Below are 13,853 nucleotides of genomic sequence, written 5' to 3'. Positions count from 1 at the left end.
TCTCAAAGTTCCCGGTGCCCATCACATCAAGCGTGAAGGTTTCAGAGTCTCGCAGACCTCTGAGTCACCTGGAGTCAGCTAATGTCTCCTCTCAGGTTCCCAGTCACATCCCTCAGGTCTTTTACATTTTGAGCATACTGAATGACTTATAAAGACTTATGTTTGCATAAATACATAGTTTGCATAAAGACTTAAGTCTGCATATGACATTTATATGCATAAAGACTTATGTCTGCATCATACATAAAGACATGTTGATGCCCCAGGTTATGACTAGCTGCCCTTGTCCCCCTGCCTCTGCATGTGCTGCCCCTTGTAATATCCCTTTCCTGGTCTTGCAGACTGCTCCTTTCCCTTCAAGTTCACTTTCCTTAGAAGGGCTCCCTCTTCTTGATCAAACATTCTTTGCTCCAGTCTCAGTGTTCCCCGGATGTTCTGGCATTAGTGTACATCTGGGTCTCCCAGAAGCTGTGAGTTCCTGGATAGCAGCATATTTGGTACCATCTGCAGTGCATGTACCAGACTCTGAGATTGTTAGTCGGACAAAAGTGAGTGAAAAGAGCAAAATAAAGAATAGATGTATTAAGTATTGCCATCAGCATAGCAGGGGAAGGTATTTCAGGGTATTTTTTGCTTTGTTTTATTTGGGGGAGTATGATTTTTTTTTTAAAAAAAAGGATTTGAGGCAGTAAATTTGGGCCCCAGAACTAAAGCTTAGAGCCAATACTGAGAAAAATGGTCAGCACTGGAGACTGTACAGTCTGAGCATCAAGAGGGAACTCCACAGGGGACTCCACAGGGAATTCCAGAGGCTGTTCCAGGTCTGTGCAGAGAGAAAACAGGAAGCCAGAGTGCAGTGCCTCAGGATGGTAAAGTCCAAAGTTTCATCATTTCCTCATGGTCTGTTACACTATTTCTATCAAGACAGCAAAGTTCATTTCCTTGAAGACTTGTGCCTGGCCAGCCCAGGGAGGGTGAAAGGCAGCCTTGCTGAGCTCAGGTTCTATGAATTCAAGCTACTTGTGGGGTCAAAAGGGGGCATGCCCTCTGATCCCTAGTCAGGAGAAAGAAGAAAGGGTGGCCTTGGTGTGCGCACCTGCAGCAGCAGGTCCTCTTCAGCATACAGATGTGTTTACTGCACTTGTTCTTGGTTGACATCAGAGTCACATGTGGAGAGGAAAGAGTGGCTGACTGAGACCCGGGTTACTGAGGGGCACCCTGTTGGAAGGAATGGAGTCGATCTGAGAGGACCTGGGCTTTTCTTTTCCACCCACTCCCCAAAGAGAACTTAAAAAAGAGACTCTCTGAGCGCATGCCTTTAATCCCAACACTAGGGAGGCAGAGGCAGGTGGATTTCTGAGTTCGAGGCCAGCCTGGTTTACAAAGTGAGTTCCAGGACAGCCAGAGAAACCTTGTCTTGAAAAATCAGAAGAGAGAGAGAGAGAGAGAGAGAGAGAGAGAGAGAGAGAGAGAGAGGGAGAGAAAGAGAGAGAGAGAGAGACACTCTGGTATCTGCTGTAGTTTTCAAACATGTTTGTTTAAGAGAATCCATGGAGGGCAGTGAACAGGGTTCAAAAGAAACTAAATCCAATTTCAAGGTATACATCAAAGATGGGTTTATTTTTATTTATCTTGAGACATTTCATTCTTTGTGTGTGTGTGTGTGTGTGTGTGTGTGTGTGTGTGTGTGTGTTTGTGTTTGTGCGCACATGCACATGTGCATACCAAGGGTGATGAAACCAAAGGCATTATGCACGCTTGGCAAATGCTCTGCCACTGCCTACCTCTCTAGCCTTGTACTAATGCATTTAAAAAAGAGAGTAAGGAGAGTCAGAGGATGAAGATGAGGGCTGACAGAGTCAGGGAAGTGAAAAATTACCACAGGGACAGGAGTCCAGTCCACGTGGCGTCCATCTGCTCTGCTAACTGGCACTTTCCAAAGTCTTCTGCTCGGCTGCAGACACTGGAAGGCAGGAGATGTGACTTCAGGTACCGCTGAAACAAGACAAGTTCTCCAGGCAGCCTTAATTCTTCCTAGGCTGGTACTTACTGAAGGGAACGAGGGAGTAGTTAGTTAAGGTAGCCCTGGGGATGAAGCTTTGAGCTGGCAGAATCTACACCACCATTGCCTCTAGCCTTTAGGCCATGGTGGAGGTGTGAGATGGGGTTCCAGAGCCTTGGTAAAGGACAGAATCTGTCACCATGAGTGTTCCTATTAAGAATTTGTTTTTCTCCAAATCTGTACAGGCCTGCAGCCAAAATGCCTAGGCCTCATCTTTCTGAGAAGTAAAAGCCCTGACTTGGGGATTTGGATTCCAGACTTTTGTGTGTGAAGTCTGTCTGTTTCAGAGATCATATGGACTCTGAGGTGACAGGAAAAAGGAGAGGGCCTGCTGGTCTGTGCCTGCAAGGGAGCCTGCTGTGTGATTGAATTCCACCTTTGACCTCCTAGACCAGAGAGAATCCATTTTTGGCTCTCTAGACTTGCTGAGTTGCCAGGATATACGGTTCAGGTCCCTAGACAATTCTAATAGGATTGGAGAATCACACAGTTGAGCTTGGATAACACAACACAATGTAAAACTTGTTTGTCTGTTTGTTTGTTTTATATCCCTGTCTTTTGGGGATATAACAACAGATAACGAGGATGGGCTGCAGCCTTGGGATTAGATAGGGTTCACCAGTCTGTGCTGCATCCAGGTTATTAAGGGTTTTACTCAATCTGGCCTATTTATTTAATGCTGTGCTGTGTTGGTTTAAACCAACCTCAAAACACAGGCCATGTCTAGTAACCAGAGGAGACCTTGAATGTCCCAAAGAGTTCATAAGCAGACTAAGGAAAGAACTACATATATAAGGAAAGAACTACATATATAAGGAAAGAACTACATGTATAGACCTCCAAAGAGAAATCATTGTTAAGCAGATTCCTTACCCATCTGGTCTCCTAATAGAACTGCTACTGCTTGTCATTACTGCAATGGGTACCAGGAAAGGAGAGAGAAGGGTCACAAAGTCGCCTGACCAGAGATGGCTGTTAGGCGTGTTGCAGCTGGAGAGGACAGTCACAATGACTTAGGTTGGTGCACCGTCCCTAAGCTAGCAAGTAAGGCATTTGCCTTAACTTCATTCTTTCCAGGGTTCAAGGAGACCATGAATCTAGTTAGTAGCTTAAAACACGGGCAGACTAGTTAGTAGCTTAAAACACGGGCAGACTAGTTAGTAGCTTAAAACACGGGCAGACTAGTTAGTAGCTTAAAACACGGGCAGACTAGTTAGTAGCTTAAAACACGGGCAGACTAGTTAGTAGCTTAAAACACGGGCAGAACTACAGAACAGATGTCAGAGGGCTGGCGTGATGGTCTCGGACCAAGGTGCAGGATGGGAGCCCTCGTTCTGAAGCTAAAGAACCTGCTGTGTCCTCTCGTGTCCCTTCCAGGGCTCTCACTTCCCACTTGTCCCAAGAAACCATTACAATATTAGTCACTCACACATCAGTCAAATAAATATTTTGCAAGAGGATATAAAAGTAATATCAAAACTGTTGGCTGAAAAGAAGTCACATGCCAAGTTGTAGTCAGAATGAAGTAGGCTTTTTCTATCCGTGTGGCTGTTAGATTTCACAATTTCGAAAGTCATTCTTGTGATATGCCTTGCTAAAACAATTACCAAGTTGCTTCCTTTCTTTTGCTTCTCTATGTGTGGCCATTATGCTGGGATTTTGCACCTGGGCAAAGATCAAGGTTTGGTTTCAGACTCATTGGTTAGTCAGGTGTAGAAAAAGGCAGCCTCTGGCCCTCATCTCACTTACCCCAGAGCAGGAAGGAACATGCGCTACTCGTGCTAGAGAGGTCTGAGATGGTCAGTCTGCAGGAAGCTCCTACCAACCGGATCCGCACCTGGGTTTGACTGCTTCAGTTCCTGCTAAACAGGTCTAACCCTCCTGTTAATACCTTTCTGCCATCATCCAACTCTTGCCCTTTCCTATGAAGCTAGGATGGCGACCTTCTACCACAAGTGTTGCTGGAATCTTACTGGAGTAGCCTGACCTCTCAAGTCACATCTTCCTGCACACCTGCCTTTGTACGTGTTCCAGTTTGCTTTCTGTTGATGTGTCAAACACCACGAGCAAGCTTCCAGAAGCAACTTGAAGGAGGAAACGGTTTATTTAACATTTAGACTTCAGCCCCTCATGGAGGAACGCCAAGGCCAGGACTCAGGGTAGGAGCTTGGAGCACAAACTGTAGAGTAACACTGCTTACTGACTTACTCTCTGGCATCCTAATACAACCCAGGAACCTATTTAAGGGTAGCACTGTCCTCAGTGGGCTGGGCTTTATTATATCAGTTAACATAAAAAAATGCTCCACAGACATGGCTATAGAGGAGTCTGAGCTGGATAATTCTTAACGGAGACTCCTTCAGATAATACATGACTGTGTCAAGTAGGACATTTTCACCTGTAGAGCCTCACTTCATTAGCAGTGCTGAGGTGACCTCCCCTTTGCCCACTTGGGCTTGTGATTTTTTTCTATCTCACTGATCTTCATAGCTGAAGTGATCCCTGGATTGTTTGTTTGTTTGTTTGTTTGCAACTCATACTGTCTGAGTTAGGATGTTCCAAACACTAGAGTCATTGCAAGTTAGAGAAATAATTTAGAGTTTGTAGTAAAGCCTGAGAAGCCATCATAATTTTCCTTATGACCTGGTAACTAGTCATCCTTATGTTAATGCCACATTTGGAATACTGTGGGAGTGCTGTAGCTTGCCAAAGTCATGCCCTGTCCCTTGATATGTGGCCTTTGTGACGTCATGCTCCATAGCTCATGCCAAAAGACAATGGGTCAGCTCATCTGATATTTTCCAGAGAGTGACTCTTAGGAAGCTGTCACCCTGCAAACTGGTTGCTCTGAGTAAAACACCCAACCAGAAATTCGATTCAGATATTTGAGAAGACTTCTCTTTTGTACCACTGAAGAATGCCTGAGGCATCAGCCTTAAAATAGGAAATCTTATTTGGGGTTTAAAAGATTTCCTGCCATTCTTTTTTTTTTTAATTAGGTATTTTCCTAATTTACATTTCCAATGCTATCCCAAAAGTCCCCCATACCCTGCCCCCCACTCCCCTACCCACCCACTCCCACTTTTTAGCCCTGGTGTTCCCCTGTACAGGGGCATATAAAGTTTGCATGTCCAATGGGCCTCTCCTTCCAGTGATGGCAGACTAGGCCATCCTTTGATACATATGCAGCTAGTGTCAAGAGCTCTGGGGTACTGGTTAGTTCATAATGTTGTTCCACCTATAGGGTTGCAGATCCCTTTAGCTCCTTGAGTACTTTCTCAAGCTCCTCCATTGGGGGCCCTGTGATCCATCCAATAGCTGACTGTGAGCATCCACTTCTGTGTTTGCTAGGCCCCGGCCTAGTATCACAAGTGACAGCTATATCAGGGTCCTTTCAGCAAAATCTTGGTAGTGTATGCAATGGTGTCAGCATTTGGAGGCTGATTATGGGATGGATTCCTGGATATGGCAGTCTCTAGATGGTCCATCCTTTCGTCTCAGCTCCAAACTCTGTCTCTGTAGCTCCTTCCATGGGTGTTTTGTTCCCAATGCTAAGAAGGGGCAAAGTGTCCACACTTTGGTCTTCATTCTTCTTGAGTTCCATGTGTTTTACAAATTGTATCTTATATCTTGGGTATTCTAAGTTTCTGGGCTAATATCCACTTATCAGTGAGTACATATCATTTGAGTTCTTTTGTGATTGGGTTACCACACTCAGGATGATGCCCCCCAGGTCCAACCATTTGCCTAGGAATTTCATAAATTCATTCTTTTTAATAGCTGAGTAGTACTCCATTGTGTAAATGTACCACATTTTTTGTATCCATTCCTCTGTTGAGGGGCATCTGGGTTCTTTCCAGCTTCTGGCTATTACAAATGAGGCTGCTATGAACATAGTGGAACATGTGTCTTTCTTACTAGTTGGAACATCTTCTGGATATATGCCCAGGAGAGGTATTGCGGGATCCCCCGGTAGTACTATGTCCAATTTTCTGAGGAACCATCAGACTGATTTCCAGAGTGGTTGTACAAGCTTGTAATCCCACCAACAATGGAGGAGCGTTCCTCTTTCTCCACATCCTCACCAGCATCTGCTGTCACCTGAATTTTTTATCTTAGCCATTCTGACATGTGTGAGATGGAATCTCAGGGTTGTTTTGATTTGCATTTCCCTGATGATTAAGGATGCTGAACATTTTTTCAGGTGCTTCTCAGCCATTCGGTATTCCTCAAGTGAGAATTCTTTGTTCAGCTCTGAGCCCCATTTTTAAATGGGGTTATTTGATTTTCTTGAGTCCACCTTCTTGAGTTCTTTATATATATGTTGGATATTAGTTCCCTATCTGATTTAGGATAGGTAAAGATCCTTTCCCAATCTGTTGGTGGCCTTTTTGTCTTATTGACAGTATATTTTGCCTTACAGAAGCTTTGCAGTTTTATGAGGTCCCATTTGTCAATTCTCAATCTTACAGCACAAGCCATTGCTATTCTATTCAGGAATTTTTCCCTGTGCCCATATCTTCGAGGCTTTTCCCCACTTTCTCCTTTATAAGTTTCAGTGTCTCTGGTTTTATGTGGAGTTCCTTGATCCACTTAGATTTGACCTTAGTACAAGGAGATAGAAATGGATCAATTTGCATTCTTCTACATGATAACTGTCAATTGTGCAAGCACCATTTGTTGAAAATGCTGTCTTTTTTCCACTGGATGGTTTTAGCTCCCTTGTCAAAGATCAAGTGACCATTGGTGTGTGGGTTCATTTCTGGGTCTTCAATTCTATTCCATTGGTCTACTTGTCTGTCATTATACCAGTACCACGCAGTTTTGATCACAATTGCTCTGTAGTACAGCTTTAGGTCAGGCATGGTGATTCCACCAGAGGTTCTTTTATCCTTGAGATGAGTTTTTGCTATCCTAGGTTTTTTGTTATTCCAGATGAATTTGCAGATTGCTCTTTCTAATTCGTTGAAGAATTGAGTTGGAATTTTGATGGGGATTGCATTGAATCTGTAGATTGCTTTTGGCAAGATAGCCATTTTTACAATGTTGGTCCTGCCAATCCATGAGCATGGGAGATCTTTCTATCTTCTGAGATCTTCTTTAAATTCTTTCTTCAGAGACTTGAAGTTCTTTTCATACAGATCTTTCGCTTCCTTAGTTAGAGTCATGCCATGGTATTTTATATTATTTGTAAAATAATATACAAAGGTGTTTTTTCCCTAATTTCTTTCTAAGCCTGTTTATTCTTTGTGTAGAGAAAGGCCATTGACTTGTTTGAGTTAATTTTATATCCAGCTACTTTATTGAAGCTGTTTATCAGGTTTAGGAGTTCTCTGGTGGAATTTTTAGGTTCACTTATATATACTATCATATCATCTGCAAAAAGTGATATTTTGACTTCTTCCTTTCCAATTTGTTTCCCCTTCATCTCCTTTTGTTGTCGAATTGCTCTGGCTAGGACTTCAAGTACAATGTGGAATAGGTAGGGAGAGTGGACAGCCTTGTCTAGTTCCTGATTTTAGTGGGATTGCTTCCAGCTTCTCACCATTTACTTTGATGTTGGCTACTGGTTTGCTGTAGATTGCTTTTATCATGTTTAGGTATGGGCCTAGAATTCCTGATCTTTCCAAGACTTTTATCATGAATGGGTGTTGGATCTTGTCAAATGCTTTTTCTGCATCTAACGAGATGATCATGTGGTTTTTGTCTTTGAGTTTGTTTATATAATGGATTACATTGATGGATTTTCATATATTAAACCATCGCTGCATCCCTGAAATAAAACCTACTTGGTCAGGATGGATGATTGCTTTAATGTGTTCTTGGATTTGGTTAGCGAGAATTTTATTGAGGATTTTTGCATCGATATTCATAAGGGAAATTGGTCTGAAGTTCTCTATCTTTGTTGGATCTTTCTGTGGTTTAGGTATCAGAGTAATAGTGGCTTCATAAAATGAGTTGGATAGAGTACCTTCTACTTCAATTTTTGAAATAGTTTGTGCAGAACTGGAATTAGATCTTCTTTGAAGGTCTGATAGAACTCTGCACTAAACCCATCTGGTCCTGGGCTTTTTTTGGCTGGGAGACTATTAATAACTGCTTCTATTTCTTTAGGGGATATGGGACTGTTTAGATCATTAACTTGATCCTGATTTAACTTTGGTACCTGGTATCTGTCTAGAAATTTGTCCATTTCGTCCAGGTTTTCCAGTTTTGTTGAGTATAGCCTTTTGTAGAAGGATCTGATGGTGTTTTGGATTTCTTCAGGATCTGTTGTTATGTCTCCCTTTTCATTTCTGATTTTGTTAATTAGGATTTTGTCCCTGTGCCCTCTAGTGAGTCTAGCTAAGGGTTTATCTATCTTGTTGATTTTCTCAAAGAACCATCTCCTCATTTGGTTGATTCTTGGAATAGTTCTTCCTGTTTCCACTTGGTTGATTTCGCCCCTGAGTTTGATTATTTCCTGCCTTCTACTCCTCTTGGGTGAATTTGCTTCCTTTTGTTCTAGAGCTTTTAGGTGTGTTGTCAAGCTGCTAGTGTGTGCTCTCTCTAGTTTCTTTTTGTAGGCACTTAGAGCTATGAGTTTCCCTCTTAGAAATGCTTTCATTGTGTCCCATAAGTTTGGGTATGTTGTGGCTTCATTTTCATTAAACTCTAAAAAGTCTTTAATATCTTTCTTTATTCCTTCCTTGACCAAGGTATCATTTAGAAGAGTGTTGTTAATTTTCCACGTGAATGTTGGCTTTCCATTATTTATGTTGTTATGGAAGATCAGCCTTAGTACATGGTGGTCTGATAGGATGCATGGGACAATTTCAATATTTTTGTATCTGTTGAGGCCTGTTTTGTGACCATTTATATGGTCAATTTTGGAGAAGGTACCATGAGGTGCTGAGAAGAAGGTATATCCTTTTGTTTTAGGATAAAATGTTCTGTAGATATCTGTTAAGTCCATTTGTTTCATCATTTCTGTTAAGTTCACTGTGTCCCTGTTTAGTTTCTGTTTCCACGATCTGTCCATTGATGAAAGTGGTGTGTTGAAGTCTCCCACTATTATTGTGTGAGGTGCAATGAGTGCTTTGAGCTTTACTAAAATTTTTTAATGAATGTGGCTGCCCTTGCATTTGGAACATAGATATTCAGTATTGATAGTTCCTCTTGGAGGATTTTACCTTTGATGAGTATGAAGTGTCCCGTCTTGTCTTTTTTGATAACTTTGGGTTGGAAGTAGATTTTATTTCGATATTAGAATGGCTACTCCAGCTTGTTTCTTCAGACCATTTGCTTGGAAAATTGTTTTTCAGCCTTTCACTTTGAGGTAGTGTCTGTCTTTTTTCATGAGATGGGTTTCCTGTAAGCAGCAGATTGTTGGGTCCTGTTTGTGTAGCCAGTCTGTTAGTCTATGTCTTTTTATTGGGGAATTGAATTTATTGATATTAAGAGATATTAAGGAAAAGTAATTGTTGCTTCCTATTATTTTTGTTGTTAAAGTTGGCATTCTGTTCTTTTGGCTGTCTTTTTTTTTTTTTTTTTTTTTTTGGTTTGTTGAGGGGTTACTTTCTTGCTTTTTCTAGGGCATGGTTTCCGTCCTTGTATTGTTTTTTGTTTTTTTGTTTTTTTGTTTTTCTGTTATTATCCTTTGAAGGGCTGGATTCGTGGAAAGATAATGTGTGAATTTGGTTTTGTCGTGGAATACTTTGGTTTCTCCATCTATGGTAATTGAGAGTTGGGCTGGGTATAGTAGCCTGGGCTGGCATTTGTGTTCTCTAGTGTCTGTATAACATCTGTTCGGGATCTTCTGGCTTTCATAGTCTCTTGTAAAAAGTCTGGTGTAATTCTGATATGCCTGCCTTTGTATGTTACTTGACCTTTATCCCTTACTGCTTTTAATATTCTATCTTCATTTAGTGCATTTGTTGTTCTGATTATTATGTGTCGGGAGGAATTTCTTTTCTGGTACAGTCTATTTGGAGTTCTGTTGGCTTCTTGTATGTTCATGGGCATGTCTTTCTTTATGTTTGGGAAGTTTTCTTCTATAATTTTGTTGAAGATATTTGCTGACCCTTTAAGTTGAAAATCTTCATTCTCATCTACTCCTATTATCTGTAGGTCTGGTCTTCTCATTGTGTCCTGGATTTCCTGGATGTTTTGAGTTAGGATCTTTTTGCATTTTGTATTTCCTTTGATTTTTGTGCCGATATTCTCTATGGAATCTTCTGCACCTGAGATTCTCTCTTCCATCTCTTGTATTCTGTTGCTGATGCTAGCATCTATGTTTCCAATTTTCTTTCCTAGGGTTTTTATCTTCAGTGTTGCCTCACTTTGGGTTTTCATTATTGTGTCTACTTCCCTTTTTAGGTCTTGGATGGTTTTATTCAATTCCATCACTTGTTTTGTCCTGTTTTTCTCCAATTCTTTAAGGAATTTTTGTGCTTCCTCTTTAAGGTCTTCTACCTGTTTAGCAGTGTTCTCCTGTATTTTTTTAAGTGAATTATTAAAGTCCTTCTTGATGTCCTCTACCATCATCATGAGATAAGCTTTTAAATCCGGGACTATCTTTTCGGGTGTGTTGGGGTGCCCAGGGCTGGGTTGGGTGGGAGTACTGCATTCTGATGGTGGTGATTGGTCTTGGTTTCTGTTAATAAGATTCTTACATACGCCATCTGGTAATCTCTGGAGTTAGTTGTTATAGTTGTCTCTGGTTAGAGCTTGTTCCTCAGGTGATTATGTTATCCTCTATCAGCAGACCTGGGAGACTAGGTCTCTCCTGAGTTTTACTGTTCAGAGTACTCTCTGCAGGCAAGCTCTCCTCTTGCAGGAAAGGTGCCCAGATATATGGTGTTCGAACCTGCCTCCTGGCAGAAGTTGTGATCCACTCACCAGAGGTCCTAGGATCCTGTGGAGAGTCCTGTGGGGACCTTGGGGGTGTCCGAAAACTCCGCGCCCAAGGTACCCCAGTGCTGGTGTGGGCCTAACTTACTTGGCTTAGCAGTCTTTACAGGGGGCTAGAAAACCACACTGATTCTTCATTCCCCCAATGCAGATTTATTGTACATCTCCAGGTAGGCATTGTTACCTGCATGAAAGTTAAGGAAATTTGCATAGATGTCTGCCATTACTGTTGACTAGTGCTGCCATCTGGTAAATTGATTCATTTAAATGTAGTTGAATTACTTTTGCATTTTGTCAACTATTTAGCCATATGATCAGAGCTGACAGCTACATGCAAAGCCTGACCCAGGGACACACAGGAGGCCACTGCTGCCGTAAACAAAAAGCTGACTTTGTACGGCAGTATGTTTTACTGTGACTGCAGCTGGCCTTTAGCACCTGTAAACAGGATCATTCTTGTGTTGCAGCAGGAGCCAGAATAAAACAAAACAAAACAATCTCTTACAAAAAAACCTAATCACTGGGCTTTTTAATGTACTCATAATTATTCATAAAAAGCATGTTATATTGTAGTCACAAACCATTCTGACAGTATTATGAAAGCTATCTCTCTTCCTTCTGGAAAAATGAACATAATACAAGCACATTAAATATTAAAGACATTTTCAAGTTATTCTTTGACAATTTCATACATGTAAAAAATAGCATGTAAATGAAAGAAAGATGAAATTTCAAGACCTGTAAATCATATAAAGTACTCAGAAATTGCTGGTTGTTTGTGAGCCTAGAGGCTGCCTGGGGCTGAGAACAAAGAAAAACAAACCCGGGCATGCACTGTAGTTAAAACATTCCTGGGAACAGCTTGACCACAAAGATAAAGAGGAATTTGAGGACATAACAGGGCTATCTGAACTGAGTCAAATTGACCAGATACTCTGCTAGCATTGATACACATCCAACTCACAGAACTCTGACACCCTGATCTGCATGTACATGTAATTTTTCTGCTGGTGTTTGAATAAGCCAATAGTGTGTTGCTATGCTGAATTCCCCACCCTAAGCCCCCTACCCCCCAAGACCCCTAGCTTTCCAGCCTTGGGGTCGAATCCACTATCTCCTGCATGAGATACATTTCGACCCGGAGCTCTGTCATTAAACTGCCTCATGTGCTTACAGCAAGGAGGATTCTTGGGTTTCTTTGGGTGCTCTCTTTCTCCTGAGACTAGAGTGGGGGTCCCTGAAAGGAGGTCTTACATAAACATGGTTGCTAGTTGTTATATTTTGATTGTATTCACCACCCTCTCCATTTTCTTTTCTCCTTCCTACTCTTTCTGTAGGCCTCATTTCAGCACATACCCCTTCTTCTGTGTCTTATAAAAAATGTAACCCACAGAGTTTAATTTATAGCAAGCACATGGCTGTGAGGTTATTTACTGGATCAGGGGCCATTTGCCAGTGGCTACATCTCTGAAGTAAATGTATTCATCTTCTCCCATACTTTATTGACTATAATAGCTACTCAGCTAAGGGTGAGGCCTCACATACTCTCCCCCCATCCAGGACAGAACATTGATGGGCTCAATCTCATGCAGAAAACCATAGCAACCACGAATTCATGGGTGCAATGATGTGTTATATCTAGAAGACAGCTTCCCCCATTAGTCTTCCCCATCCTCTGGCTCCTACACTCTTCCTGCCTCCTCTGTGATGTTCCCCGAGACTCAAGGAGACTTAGATCTGAGCACCCAGCAGTCATTTCTTCTCAGCATTTGACCAGTTTTGAGTCTGCATTAACTGCTGCCCTCTGTAAAGAGAAGTTTCTCTGGCCAAGGCTACATAGTATTAAAAACCTAAGGCTAACATTAAATAAAATTAATTAAATTAAATATTTAGTGTTGTATAACTTATTTAACCCCAATCTGGGATTTCTACTGCACCTTTAACCATTCAGTTCCTGGGTGAAACACACACACAACTTGCATATTTACAATAAGCCTTAATCAGCATAAGAGCTGGGCAGATATCTACCCTTTATGTTGTTAAAATCCATTTCCTATCAATAACCCCGAGTTATTAGTTATTATGTTTCACCTGAGCTGCTCTTAACTCCAATTGGCTGGCTCTCAGGGCCATATATTCATGAACTCAACTGACCCATAGTGGCTTTTCCTTCCCCCTCCTTTTCTCTCTTGTGATTCTCCTCTGGCCCCCCAAGTAAGATGTCTGTGTAGCAAAACAACAGGCATATGTTTTGCCATAGAGCCTATGACTTTCCCAGCCATGGGGTCTTGGCAAAACCTAAATAGTACCAGTCATGAATGAACTTACTGCTGTGGCATGAGCTTCAAATCCAACCAGAAACTGTTTGGTTACTCCCGTAATATATGTATGTACTATTTTAGTGGCAGACATCTTGGAGGGCAGGAAAATATTCACCACTGAGTAAGCCCATAGATGGTGTTTCTTCCTTAGTGGCCTGCATAGAACCTTCTGGCACAGTGAAAGCTACCAGCTAGGAGGAAGTGCTCAGGTCATTTCTATATATCTTGCAGCCAAAGTAACTCATGAACTCTAAAAAAATCTTATCTTTTAAGGCAGTAGTTCTTAACCTTCTTAATGGTGCACCCTTTAATACAGTTCCTCATGTTATGGTGACCCCCAACTGTTGCGGTAAATATCCAACTCAGATATGCCCCAGCAATGAAAACACAACTCAATTAATATGAATACATGCTCTGCACGTAGATTGGGAAGATCTACCACTACACTACCATCTTCCCCATCTATGAGACCCCTTAGAACTTGTGGTTTCTTCAGGTCACATGCTTCTGCTCCACTTTTCTTCTTCTCCTCTGTCATCCTCTCTCTCTCTTTCTCTCCCAAAACCTTCAGCTCTACC

The sequence above is a fragment of the Mus musculus genome, chromosome 13 (assembly GCF_000001635.26).
Source record: "Mus musculus strain C57BL/6J chromosome 13, GRCm38.p6 C57BL/6J".
Lineage (NCBI taxonomy): Eukaryota > Metazoa > Chordata > Mammalia > Rodentia > Muridae > Mus > Mus musculus.
This window is presented reverse-complemented; position numbering follows the sequence as displayed.